Source organism: Microtus ochrogaster, chromosome 22 (assembly GCF_000317375.1).
Source record: "Microtus ochrogaster isolate Prairie Vole_2 chromosome 22, MicOch1.0, whole genome shotgun sequence".
NCBI classification, from domain to species: domain Eukaryota; kingdom Metazoa; phylum Chordata; class Mammalia; order Rodentia; family Cricetidae; genus Microtus; species Microtus ochrogaster.
In genome coordinates, this window is record NC_022023.1 from 34,647,938 (window position 1) to 34,661,534 (window position 13,597).

Consider the following 13,597-nt stretch of genomic DNA (forward strand, 5'->3'; position numbering starts at 1 on the left):
GGAAGCACAGTAGGGAACTACTAGAACAAAGCATAACCAAAGAGAAACTTGGCATATTGATAATTCTGTATCTCCATGTCTGATGCCAAAGCACTCTTCAAATCTCCAATTCATTTCAGTTTCATTGACTACAACACTCTTCTCTGTCATGGGCTGGTTCAACACGCTGTTACCAGATTTCCTTGGTGAGTATCTCATGGCTCTGGCTTCTCCAGCTTCTTGCAGTATCTAAGACAATCCAGGCTTCACCTTCACAGCTGTAATGGTTTCTCTGGGCTTCCACAGAGAGACACCCCTGACACATGCCTGACCTCAGTGGCTGTCCTTAGTCTCAGAGGGAGATTCCTCAACACCTTTTTCGTATCCTTGAGTTCAAAGCCATAACCAAGGCCAATTCTGCCAAGTTTTGCTGCTTGCTGGGGCTGAACTTGGAAACCTTCTTCAGTTACACGTGCACCAACTTTCCATTGCTGATACTTTCCTTCACTAAGATTTTCTTTAATTCCTTTTTGCAATTTTGGAGGTTAGCTAATCTTGTTGTGAGGTCATTGCACTTTTCTTTAAAATTGTTATTGCTTTGTTCACTAGACTTAGCTTCTTCATACTTTCTGGCACTCCATTTCTGCTCCAGTTCTTTTCCTTACTCAAATTTCTGCCTTTCCTTATAACTCTGCACAAGAGTAATCACTAAAAATGTGGGACAGAATCAATATTAGGCTGTCTTGACATCTCTTCTGACAATAGAATTAACCTAAACCTCATTAAATTTAGCCTTCTTCAGAAAACAGGGCAGAAAGCAGCCACATTTCTTTGCCAAAATGTCACATGTTAGTCTTTATCCTACTTGCTAATATTTCCCTCTAAAACCTCATGAACAGGAACATCCTAATCCACATTTCTCTCATTATCACTGTCCTTCAAACTCCATCTAGTATGTCCCATTCAGGTACACTTAAAGCATTCAACCACTCTCCTATTCCAAAGCCCCGAAGACCACATTCCACCAACAAGGAGTTTGTGTCTTATATTGCATTACAGCAGTGCCCTGTTCCCTGGTACCAACTTCTGCCTTAGCCAGTGTTCTATTACTGTGAAGAGATAACGTGACTAGAGCAAACATTTTTTATAGTTTTATTATTATAGTTTATTTATTCTATCATTGTGAGGAGCACAGCAGCACAAGGGAAAATATGATGGCTCATAGTTCTACATTCAGATCTTCAGGCAGTAGGAGCAGAGCAAGGCAATGTACCTGGTTTGGGCCCTTGAAACCTCAAAACCTACCCCAGTGACATAAGTGCTCTAATAAGGCCACAACTAGTCCAACAATAATACACCTCCTAATCATTCCTAGCAGCACTCCCAGATGACTAAATATTAAAATATATGGGTATGGAGCCATTCTCATTCAAATGCCATAATATCACATTCTTTTAATTGTATGTTTTACATAGGTCACTACTCTAATCTGTAATGCCTTCGATTCCACAATGACTTCTAGTCATTAAGAATTTCATTTGAGAGACACTACCTGCACCTATTGGAGGAAGAGGTCAGTGACTGGCCTCCCAGCTGGACAGCACAGTCTCTAGGAACTAGGCCCTGGGGTACATCCTATGTGCCTCCCCAACCCATCACAGCTCCACTATCTGGTCATCAGGTAAGACTCCTGCAGATATGCCAATCCACTACCCCTCCTACCATTGAACCCTGTAGTCTACAAGCCCCACTTCACCCCATAAACCCAACCATCTCCCATGGCATCAACGGCTTCCAGATACATAGAAACTACTTGCACTGATTGAGGGAAGAATGACTGCCTGAGGCACAGGCATATCCTGTATCAATTGGAGATAGAGATGTGTAGACAGTAGTTCAAGAATACATTCAACATAATAAAAATTAATATGACATCACCAGAACCTAGTGGCTCTATAGCAGTAAGATCTGAGTATCCTGATGGAATTCTAGAAATGGAAAATCTGGGTAAATGAATAGGAACTACAGATGTAACATTACCAATACAATGCAAGACATGGAAGAGAGAATCTCAGGCATTGGGGATACAATAGAAGAAACTGTTAAAGCCAACAAAATCATAACACAAAAGGTCCAGGAAAATCTGGGACAGAATGAAAAGACCAATATGAATAGAAGAAAGAGAATACCAGCTCAAAGGCACAGAAAATATATTCAACAAAATCATAGAAGAAAACTTTCCCAACCTAAAGAAGAACATGCCTATGAAGATACAATAAGCTTATAAAATGTCAAATAGACTGGATAAAAATAAAGTTCTCTTACAAAATAATAATAAAAACACTAAGCATACAGAATAAAGAAATAATATTAAGCTCTAAAAAGTAAAAAGGTCAAGTAACATATAAAGAGAGACCTATAAGAATAACACCTGACTTCTCAATGGATATTCTGAAAACCAGAAGGTCCTGGACAGATGTTATGTTATCTAGACACTAAGAGACCATGGTTGCCATCCTAGGTGACTATACCAAGAAAAACTTTCAGTCACCATAGTCAGAGCAAACATGATATTCCATGACAAAACCAGATTTAAAGAATACCTATCCACAAATCCCACCCTACAGGGGGTCCTAGAAAAACAACTACAGTCCAAGGAAGTTAGTTGCACCCACAAAAACACAGCTAATAAATTATCTGACACCAGCAAATCCCAATGGAGGGACACAAACACAATAACATCGCTACCACTAAAACAAAAAATAACAGAAATTAACAATAATTGATAATTAATATTCCTTAATATCAATGGGCTCGATTTGCTTATAAAAAAACACAGGCTAACAGAATGGATACAAAAACGGGAGCCATCTTGCTATATACAAGAAACACACCTAAACTTCAAAGACAAACACTCATCTCAGAGTAAAGGGTTGGGAAGCAACTTTCCAATCAAATGGACCAAAGAAGCAAGCTGGTGTAGCTATCCCAATACCTAAGAAAATAGATTTTAAACTAAAATTAATTAAAGAAAATGGAGAAGGACATTTTCTATTCACCACAGGAAAAATAAATCAAGATAAAGTCTTAATGCTGAATATTTATGTCCTAAATACAAGGGTACACACATTTGTAAACGAAATGTTGCTAAAACCTAAATCCCATATCACACCCTACACACTAATAGTGGAGACTTCAACACCCCACTCTCACCAAAGGGTAAGTCTACCACACAGGAAATTAACAGAAATGTCATGACTCAAATGTGCTAAACTGACATCTATAGAACATTTTACCCCCAAACAAAATAATATACCTTCTTCTCAACACAGCATGAAACCTTATCCAAAACTGTCCACGTACTCCATCAAAAAGCAAATCTTAATAGATACAAAAAATGGAATAACCCTGTTATTATTGAACCACGATGGCTTAAAGTTAGAATACAACAACACAAATTACAAAAAGTCTAAAAACTTCTGGAAAATGAATGATGCTCAACTGAATGACCACTGGGTCAAGGAAGAAATAAAAAAAATTAAAGACGTCCTAGAATTCAATGAAAATTAATACAAAACATCCAAACTTATGGGACACTATGAAAGCAGTGCTAAGAGGAAAGTTTATAGCACTAAGTGCCTACATAAAGAATTTGGAGAAAGCTCACACTAGTGACTTAACAGCACTCCTATAAACTCTAGAACATAAAGAAGCAAATTGACCCAGGAGAAGTAGAAGCCAGGAAATAAATTGATGGCTGAAATCAATCAAATATAAATAAAGAGAGCAATACAAAGAATCAATAAAACTAAGATTTGGTTCTTCAAGAAATTCAACAAGAAAGACAAACCCTTGTCCAAACTAACCAAAAGGCAGAAAGAGAGTATCCAAATTAACAAAATTAGAAATGAAAATAGGGACATAACTGACACTGAAGAAATCCAGAGAATCATCAGGTCATAATTCAAAAACCCGTACTCCACAAAAATGGAAAATTAAAAAAATGGACAATTTCATGGTAGCAATTTGAAGGTGGAAGCAGAACATCAAAATTTAAACCAGTTTGGCCTTGTGAAGCCATGTCAGCCAGCCCTAACCTGATGACAGTGTTTTTGTCTGCCCAGAAAGGAACTGACCAGACTAATGATTAACACAGGTCCCCTGGGATAGGAAAAGAAAGTTAATATGGAGCCAGGCATGACGTAAGGGCCATTGGCATTTTGCTTTGGTTCCTGGTGGCCTGTCGGTGAGATAATAACAGGATAATGGCTGTGAGGTATTTGCTTCTGCAAAAACTTCCTTATCGCTATGGGAAATGATGAATTGGTCTTTTATTGCAGTGTGGCAGGAAAGTAAGAAACAACTGATGGAATTAAAACAATTTTCCTGCCCAACTGTGGAGTTCATGGATGGTTATAATAATCACCTTTGTGCTATCTGCTTTAAAACCCACCTTAATCCCTCTTACACCTTGCCTCTAACACTGTCTTCCTTCTGTTAGCAATAAGAATGAATTCATTTCATCTAAATTTGAATAGGGTCTAAGTCTTTGGTCTTTTCCTGTAGATTAGAACATCAAAACATTCTATGTTAAACAACAACAACAACAGAAACCCAGTTCCCGAAAGAGGAAGTGTCCAGGATGAGGAACCGGGTTGAGAAAGAAAGATAGAAGATTGGGGTTGCTAGGTCTTGGATAAGCTGTTGGTTCATGCTTGACAGAACAGAGTAGAGGAATGTGGGCATGTGGGAATTCTGAGAGCTTGTGAGAACACTCCAAGAAGACCAGACAAAAGTTTTGTGACCTCAGTTTCTTAGAAACAGCAAATTGTTGGAATGCTTTGTCTTGTTTATTGTTATTTTTTGTTTTATTTATTTATCTATTGCTTCTCCAAGGGGTAATAGATAGGAGTGCATTTTTTCACATTAGTCATTCTTGTTTGAAACACTTTTTCATTTAAATGTTTCTGCCTCAGTGGAAAAACATGCTTTTGCCACATATTGCTTGTGCTAGTGACTGTATACTGAATGAACTCAGGAGAAATTTGCTCATGTGACCTTTCTTAAACCTCAGAATATACATTTTCTGAGGAGGTGAATAAAGTTGACTATTACATGTGATTTAATCTGCTTCAATTCTTTCTCCATTGTCCCAGGTATCACTGACTCTAGGGATCTAAGGATCCACACCTGATCATACCTCCAGTCCCTCACTGGAGAATTCTAGGGAGAGGTTACCACCTAATCATACCCCCAGCCCCTCAAGGAGGATTCTAGGCAGAGGCTCTACCCCTAAGGCATGCCTCCAGCCACTCTGTGAGGTATCCCAGGCAGGGTCTGCACCCCTGAGCCACAGTTCCATACCTAGGTTTCTATACATACTGCACTCCAGTTGTGTTTATTGCCATAACTGTGTTTTGGTCCAGAAGATCACACTTTCTTTTGAACCCCCTGCCCCATCCATGCCCTCACCTTTCACTGGTGAGCTTTTGCAGTGAGCTTATACTCCTGGGTCGAGAGTTCTAATGTAGCTGGCATGTGGGACATCATATCAGATAAAAGGTGATGGGAATCAGAGGGCCAGAGGGTAGGGAGCCCATAGTGTAGGTTGATGGGGTCAGCTGGGCATCATTGGCTTGCCTTCCAGTGAGTCCCTTTCATCATCCTTGGTCCTGGGGAAGGGTGTTCTGAAGCAATGTCTTTCAGAAATTGAAGCTGCAAAACAATCCCACACCAGTTAAGAATTATGGATAATAAAAAGGGTTATTTATTTAAGGGGAAAAACTTACAGATCACCGTCCCAAACAACAGTCCTCTCATAGCAAACAGGAAACAGAGAGTCTAGCAGCCAGAAGCAAGAGAGAGTGTGCCCGGTTGCTGCTGCTTTTTAAAGTATAAGAGACCACGCTCCAGTGGGCTGGTATCTTAAAGGCCACTGGCTGACCGAGCGGAAGGAGCTCCTGCAGCAAGAAATGATGTAGATTCAATGTCTGAGTGTCCTTGTGTCCTCTGTGACCCCAAGCCTGCAACTGCTGCATCTCCAGGATCTCCAGAATGCACTGCACGTCCTTATCCATCGGTCTCTGCAGTAAGATGTCAGGGGACACAGGTAGAGGCACAGCCTGGTTCACTAGTTGGGTACTCCACTGACCAATGCATTTCCCGCACTGAAACTCATGGTTGTTAATGTTCCATCAGTTAGAACTGCGGACAATGATGTTTTCAGAGCCACACGCTTGTCCCAGATCAGAAGAGGAAACTGAGGCCGAGGGAGTGGCGAAGAAATGTCAGGAGTCAGGGAACTCACCCACATGACCTACAGGAAATGACTATTGTATAAAGTCACCACAGCACCATGCTCCAAGGCTCTATCTGTGGGTAAGGGCAGGGAGAGGCAGAGGGATCAGAAGTTCAGTGCCATCCTCGGCTACATAGTGAATTTGAGGTCAACCGATGTACATAAGATTCTGCCTCCAAACAAAGAGGAAGAGAGAGTAAAAGGAAGGAGAGAAGGGGGTAGTTGAAGGGGAGGTCCATCCATAGCCGGACATACTCACAGACCTCTGTACCTGAGTCAAAACCCCATGTTCAGTGCTGCTGATGACTAATTCAGGAAAGTGACCCTGAGGTGCATGGAACTGCCTGGATCCTGCCAGCCATCCCTGTCCACATCCTGACTGCTCTTCCTGTGCCCCATCACCTGTCCCAAGTGCCCAGAGTCAGTCTCTCAATCAGTTGCTGCAAGGCTGTCACCTGCCCACACAGAGCTTCCTCTTCCTTGAAGCTTTCTGGGGAGGCCTGCTACACTTTCAGTGCCCCCTTCAGGATGAAGATATCTATAGACAGTTCTGTGATAGAGTGGAGAAAAGCACTCTGTGAGTGGCCATACTTATTTAGGCAGCCACCTCTGTACCTCTCCTGGGCAGCTTGGTATAGGGTCATTGATATCAGACAGTAGCCATACGGACTAGGAAGTTGGATTAGAAATTTTATTGCTATAGCTCAGGGGCTAAAATCATTCCTAATGTTTGGGTGGGGGATCCAAGGGAATATCTTTATTTGTAACCCTGAAGGGGTTCTAAATCAATTTGACATCTATAAATAAAACTTTATTGACACACAACCCTGTCTGCTCACAGCAAATAAGAAGACCCAGTATTGCCTACTGGACAGGAAATACTTTGTCTCATTGGCCCTTTATAGCAAATGACGCTGTCTTCCCCACTCTTAGAGTCCCTGCTGTTGAATCTATTGAACGACTAGAAAGACTAAGGTTTGGAGCAGCCTGGCCAAGCCCAGGAACCAACACACAGCATTTGGATTTTAATCTCATTTTAGGGGATTCACAATATTAATCTCTGACCTACAAACATGCACACGCACACGAAGAGCACAAACTAAAAGATCCAATTGGGATCCAGTGAGATGGCTCCGGGGACAAAGGCACTTGCTGGCAAGTCTGTCTCTGCCTGATTTTGAACTCGGGGACCCATATGGTTGCAGGAGAAAAAGATTAAGACAAGTTGTCCACTGACCTCCATATATGCCTGCCCTGTCCCCATTAGTGAATACATGTAATTTAAAGATACTCAAAAAGAGAGATGGGAAATGAGTTCAAATTCTGGCTAATGATCCATTTTGTGACTGTGTGACCTTGAGTGAGTGGCTTAGTAACTCTGTACCTATTACTTCAAGTAGGGATAGTTAGGGAGAGCAGTAAAAGCTAAACTCTGTTACCATGGTTACAATCACCAGTTGGACCACCCACATCCAGAGTGGCTCTATCTATGTATCCCTTTGTTCTCTGTGCTCCAGATTCTCGAATTAGAAATGACCTGATTTTATAAGGCCTTGCCAGTTGGGAGGATCCTCACTTCTGTGTAACCTCAGCTTCATGGGCCAAGACAGGGGCAAGGAGTGAATCCATCTTTTTGTCCTTATCCTTGACCTTGTGCATCCTGTACATGGTTCTGGGGCTGGAATGCCCTCTTGGACTCTGTACAATACCCACACTGCTGCAACTGGGCTGTAGCCAGCTGTGCCTGGGCCACATGCCTCTGCTTCATCTTAAACAATGGTTCATGCTGCATCTGTGGTCCTAGATCATCCACAATTCTCTAGACATTTAGAATGCAAGGAGGTTTGGATCCTGTTGCTCTTTCTACCCTTCAATGCAGAGAAGTTGACTTTTCTACCTCAAGGAAGGTTCTGGATTATCACTTGACCTGAAGAATATTCTAGCTCTTTCATGTACCTTTGGCTACTAGCTGAGTGTCCTGTGAGAGGTAGTTAAGCCTCTTTGTGCCCTAGCTTCATCACTTGGTGGTGAAGGCTTTTGATCTAGAAACATTGGAGGGTGATGCAGGAGGTTGAGAAGTTCAAGGTCTACAGTGTGAGTTCAAAGGCAGCCCAGGTGAGAGAGAGAGAGAGAGAGAGAGAGAGAGAGAGAGAGAGAGAGAGAGAGAGAAAGCTTGTCTCAAAATGCACACACACACACTCCATTGTAATGAATTGATTCATTTTCATTTGTTTTATTTATTTATTTTATTTCATTTGTTTTATTTATATTTATATAAATACATATTTATATATTTATTTGTTTCATTTTATTTTATTTATTTCATTTGTTTTATTTTATTGTTCATTTCATTTTGTATTTGAGAGGGTCTCAAACTGCATCCATGGATCACTAAGTCTGCTATATCAATGTTTTCAAGCTCAGATGAATCTCAGTGCATAAAATGATGGCCCAGCATGCACCTGGCCTCTGTGTAAACAAGGGTTGTAGATAGAACTTGTCATCCCAGGTATTGGTAGGTGGAGGTAGGTGGGATGAGCTCAAACTCAGCTGTACATACATCTACTACATGTCTGGAGGTGAGAGCAGAGTGTTCAGGCGTTGATACTTTTTTGTTATAAGATATGAACTCTAGTCATTCGGTTATGCTGCAAACACCTTTCAGCAATTTGGTTTCACATAAATTGGAGTTTTAAATGTCTCCTTTTCTTGGCATTCATAAGCAAAGTATTTCATTGAAATAGAGTAATAAAGTTCGAGTTCATTATAGTGTTTGTACCTAATTGAGTATTCGATTTACTGATGTCACGACATTTTATAGCCATCACTGTTCCAATTTAAAAACACTGGAGTATGGGAGACCCTATCTTTAAAAAACAGAAAACTTGCAGGTTGTGATGGCATACCCTTGTCTCTGCTCTATAGGTACTGGGAACTAGGAGAATGGAGCCTGAAAAATGAGGAGAATGCAATTTCATTCAACAGCCAAAGTTATTTAAAGTCCCAGACAGCTTATACTCTGCATTTAAAAAGGGCCTAATGGGTAAAGTTCTGCTGAGTCTAAGCTGTTGGACTTGGAAATCATGATTTTCTATAGGGACGTGTAAAGTGTAGTTTATACATTTCATTGAATAACAACAATAAACAATAATGAGAAATCTGAAGTAAACTCATTTCTGTTTACTACACCTGAGAGTGGCACAAACACACATCTAATAACAATGCCATGTTTTGAAGTAACTGAGGCCATAAGAATACTGTCTTGTTTTCTTGAAGCGTTTCTATACGCACTCAGAATTCTCCTTATATGGCTCCATGTAAGGACCATGTTCCACTATTTGCCCCATTTTCAAATATTCCTTTTAAATGCAGGATATCCCAAGTGGTTTTGATTTCAGATGTAGATAAACTTTATTGTCATTTGATGTATGAGTATGCTATAAACAAGCAAATTTAAACTTATTCTGCAACCAAGAACAAGAATCAAAATATGAACAGTATTATTTGCTACATTATCATTAGGGTCAGGAAAACCTAGGGAATAGATTGAAGAGGCCCATATGATAAGTAGTTCTGGTATATCTTGGAACTTACTCCATTTTAATTTTAATAGGAAAATAAACATTGGGCTGTTCTATGCAAATGTGAAGTTATTAAAATCTCAAGGATAAATTCAATGTCCTGCCTTCTTAAGATGAATGAATGACTCTATTGCACTCTCAGGAGTCAATAAAAGGCATGGACACATTAGCATTAATAACAGGAGCTGTGTCCATCCAATCCACAAATTTATACAAAGGATGATTAATGTTAGCCCAGTACACTCACTACAGATAGCTAACAATTGGAAAGAAAATTCTCCAGTGACCTATGACTCTGTGTGTTTCACAGAATATTTTTGCCCCAGATGTATAGGATTTTACTGTGGCCCCCAGTGAGCCAACTGGAATTCTGATGATATGCTCCATATCTCCTTTTGTCTTTTAGTGACATTTGCTATCTTTCTTGTAACTTCCACCGTCTCCTTGCTGTGCACAGTTGTCCTTGATTGCCCCGGGTAGAAGGGGATGAATAACTTTTGCTTGAGGTTTTATGTGTACTTTAATTTATGCCCCAGATGTGAGGAATAAAAGGAATGCTTGTAGTATGAGTAACAGTCACTCTTTACCCGAAGGTTAGGGTGTGGACAAGTATGAATAAGGAACACAAGATATTTGTGGGTTTCTACCAGACATTGTAGTTCCTGTAGTATTTGGAGCATAGCAGGATATGAATATAATTAAAGCAGTTTCTATTGCTGAAACTAGCCCTACAACATGATAAATGTGAAACAATATTTGAGGTTGATAAATTAAGCATAATATGTGAATCAAAAGAGCCAGTTTCACCTGTTGATCTCAGAAAAGACAGGTAATAATAGATGGATGAATCTCTGCACCATGAATTCCCCCTAGTACATTAGATGAGCTACCAACAAAATAAGTATCTGTCTGTGGAATAGAAGAAGGTTGTACAAGTTTTATAATCTTAAATTCAGTTTGTATAAGAAACTCTCCAGGCACCATTTGAGGATGATCCAATGTCATCTCTCTTTCTACAATGTTATTATGTAGGTAGATATTCCGAAAGGATGATGTAGCCAATTAATATACCCTAAGAATATCTGAAAGTCATTATGTGATTTTAAATTGTCTTGTCTAATAAACTTTTGGGAGGATTTAATAGTTGTTCTAGTAACTGGCTGTCCGAAATATTGCTCAGTGTCTAATCTTTGTGCTATAATATGTAGCATATTTTATGTAGTATATTCTGACTCATGTCATTTATGGATTTTATCTCTTTGGAAGTGACTAATTGAATATTATCTATAATAGTAAAAATATATGCCTGTGGGAAGGATTGCTTCACAGGCTCTAAAATATATGTAGACTGGGTTGACTTAAAACCAATAGTGTCCACTGCCTCTGTCTCTCAAGTGCTGGGATTACAAATGTGCCCCCCTATACCTAGCAGAGATGTTTTAAAAATGACCCATGTTTGAATTAGAGATGAAAGGATAACGTAAAAATCATGCCAGATTACTGATTGAACAGTGATTTTTTTTGTATCCTATAGTATATTCATTTCATCAGGCAAGACGTGTCTTATGTCTCAAATATTTTTGTTAATTTTTTTGGTTTGTTAAATTCAACTCTATAAAAATTTTTTAACTGTGTGTACACACCTGTAACATGGTATACATGTGCCAGTCAGAGAATAACTTACACATATCAGTTCTCTACTTCCTCCATGTTACTGCTGAGATCAAACTGAGGCACCTGAGTTTGGCTGCAAGTGTCTTAATCCAGTAAGTGAATTAATTAGCTCTTATTTCAGTTTCAAAAGTATCCACATATCTGTAGGTGTGTGGGTGTACTAAAGTAACAGCCTAGGTATAATAATAAAAAAAACTTGTATGAGTTTTGTGGGTCTCACAGAGACTAAATTCAGATCATCAAGATTATCAGAAATCTCCTATACACACTGAGACAATTCTCTACTATCCATTTCTGTTTCCAAGAAAGTGTTAAGAGCAAGAAAATACTTAGTTCAATCAAAATAAAATGGATGGCAGTATAAATATCATTTTCATTTACAAATAGATTTATTATTCAAAATGTCCTCTGTTTCTGCATTATTGGATGAGAATGTGCTTATAATTTGAAAACTAGGCAATATTTTGATGATGCAATAGTTTTACTAATATTGAGGCCAGTGAGAGAGCTCAGTGGAAAAATGTACAAGGTATTAGCTCATTTATTAGATTCATAGAATTTTTCACCAGTATGAATTCTTTCATGCTTGTTTTTCAATACAGGGTTTTTTGTAGCTTTGGAGCCTGTGCTGGAACTAGCTCTTATAAATCAGGCTGGCCTCAAACTCAACAAAGATTTACCCCCCTCTGCCTCCCGAGTGCTGGAATAAAAGGTGTACCACTACCCAGCTCTTCCATGCTTTTGAAGGTTACATTTTTGTGCAAAGGCTTTACCACATTGATTTTATTCATATTTTTGTTTCCATCATGACTTATTTCATGCAAGTGAAGATGAGTGTTACATGCCAAGTATTTACCACATTGAATACGTTCATATTTCTCTCCAATAGGACTTCTTTTATGAATTCGAAGATTACTATGATATGAAAAGACTTTATCAAAATGTTTATATTCATAGTGATACTCTCATTATGAGTTCTTTCATGTCTTTTTAGGTCATGATTAGATGCAATGGCTTTGCCACATAGATTACTTTCATAGGGTTTCCCTCTAGTATGACTTCTTTCATGTCTTTGAAGATGATTGAGATGTGCAAAGGCAGCTGGATGGTGATGGCGCACACCTTTAGTCCCAGCACTCAGGAGGCAGAGGCAGGTAGATCTCTGTGAGTTTAAGGTCAGCCTGGTCTACAGAGCAAGTTCCATGACAGATAGGATTGTTTTGATCCTACGTAATGTGCTGGCTTTGTGGGAGCCTAGCCAGTTTGGATGTTCACCTTCCTAAATATGGACGGAGGGGGGAGGACCTGGGACTTGCCACAGGGCAGGGAACCCTGACTGCCCATTGGACTGGAGAGGGAGGGGGAGAGGAGTGGGGGGAGGGGGAGAAGGGTGGGAGGAGGGGGGGAAGGGTGGGAGGAGGGGGAGGGAAGTGGGAGGAGGTGGAAACTTGTTTTTTTTCCTTTTCTCAATAAAAAAAAGAATAAAGAAAAAAAACACTGTCTTGAAAAAATCCAAAAAAGAGATGTGTAAAGGCTTTACAACAATGATTCCATTCATAAGGTTTCTTTTCAGTATGACTTCTTTCATGTATATGTAGATAACTTGTAGGTGCAAAGGCTTCACCACATTGGTGATTTTTATGCCTTATCTCTCTAGTATGAGTTCTATGTACTCGATGATGACTTGGTCACATGCAGGATTATATCACCTTGATCATATTTATAGGGTTTTGCTTCCAAATAAGTTCTTTTGTGCAACTGTGAAGATGAATCAAATTTAGGACCTTTATCATATTGATTATATTCATAGAGATCTACTTCATTATTGGTTATTTTTTTTTGTCTTTGAAGATACCTGTGATGGTTAAAGATTTTAATTTATGGCTCAACTTTATTGCTTCTATTTCCCATATGTTTTTCATATCTTTGAAGAGAACAGGAAGAATTCAGAACTTTACCGCCCTCATAGGTCACTTCATGCTATACTATCTTATATATGTATGCAATAGAAATGGTCAAACTGACAGCATTGTAAATGGTTGTAAATGTACACTTCATTGGTATA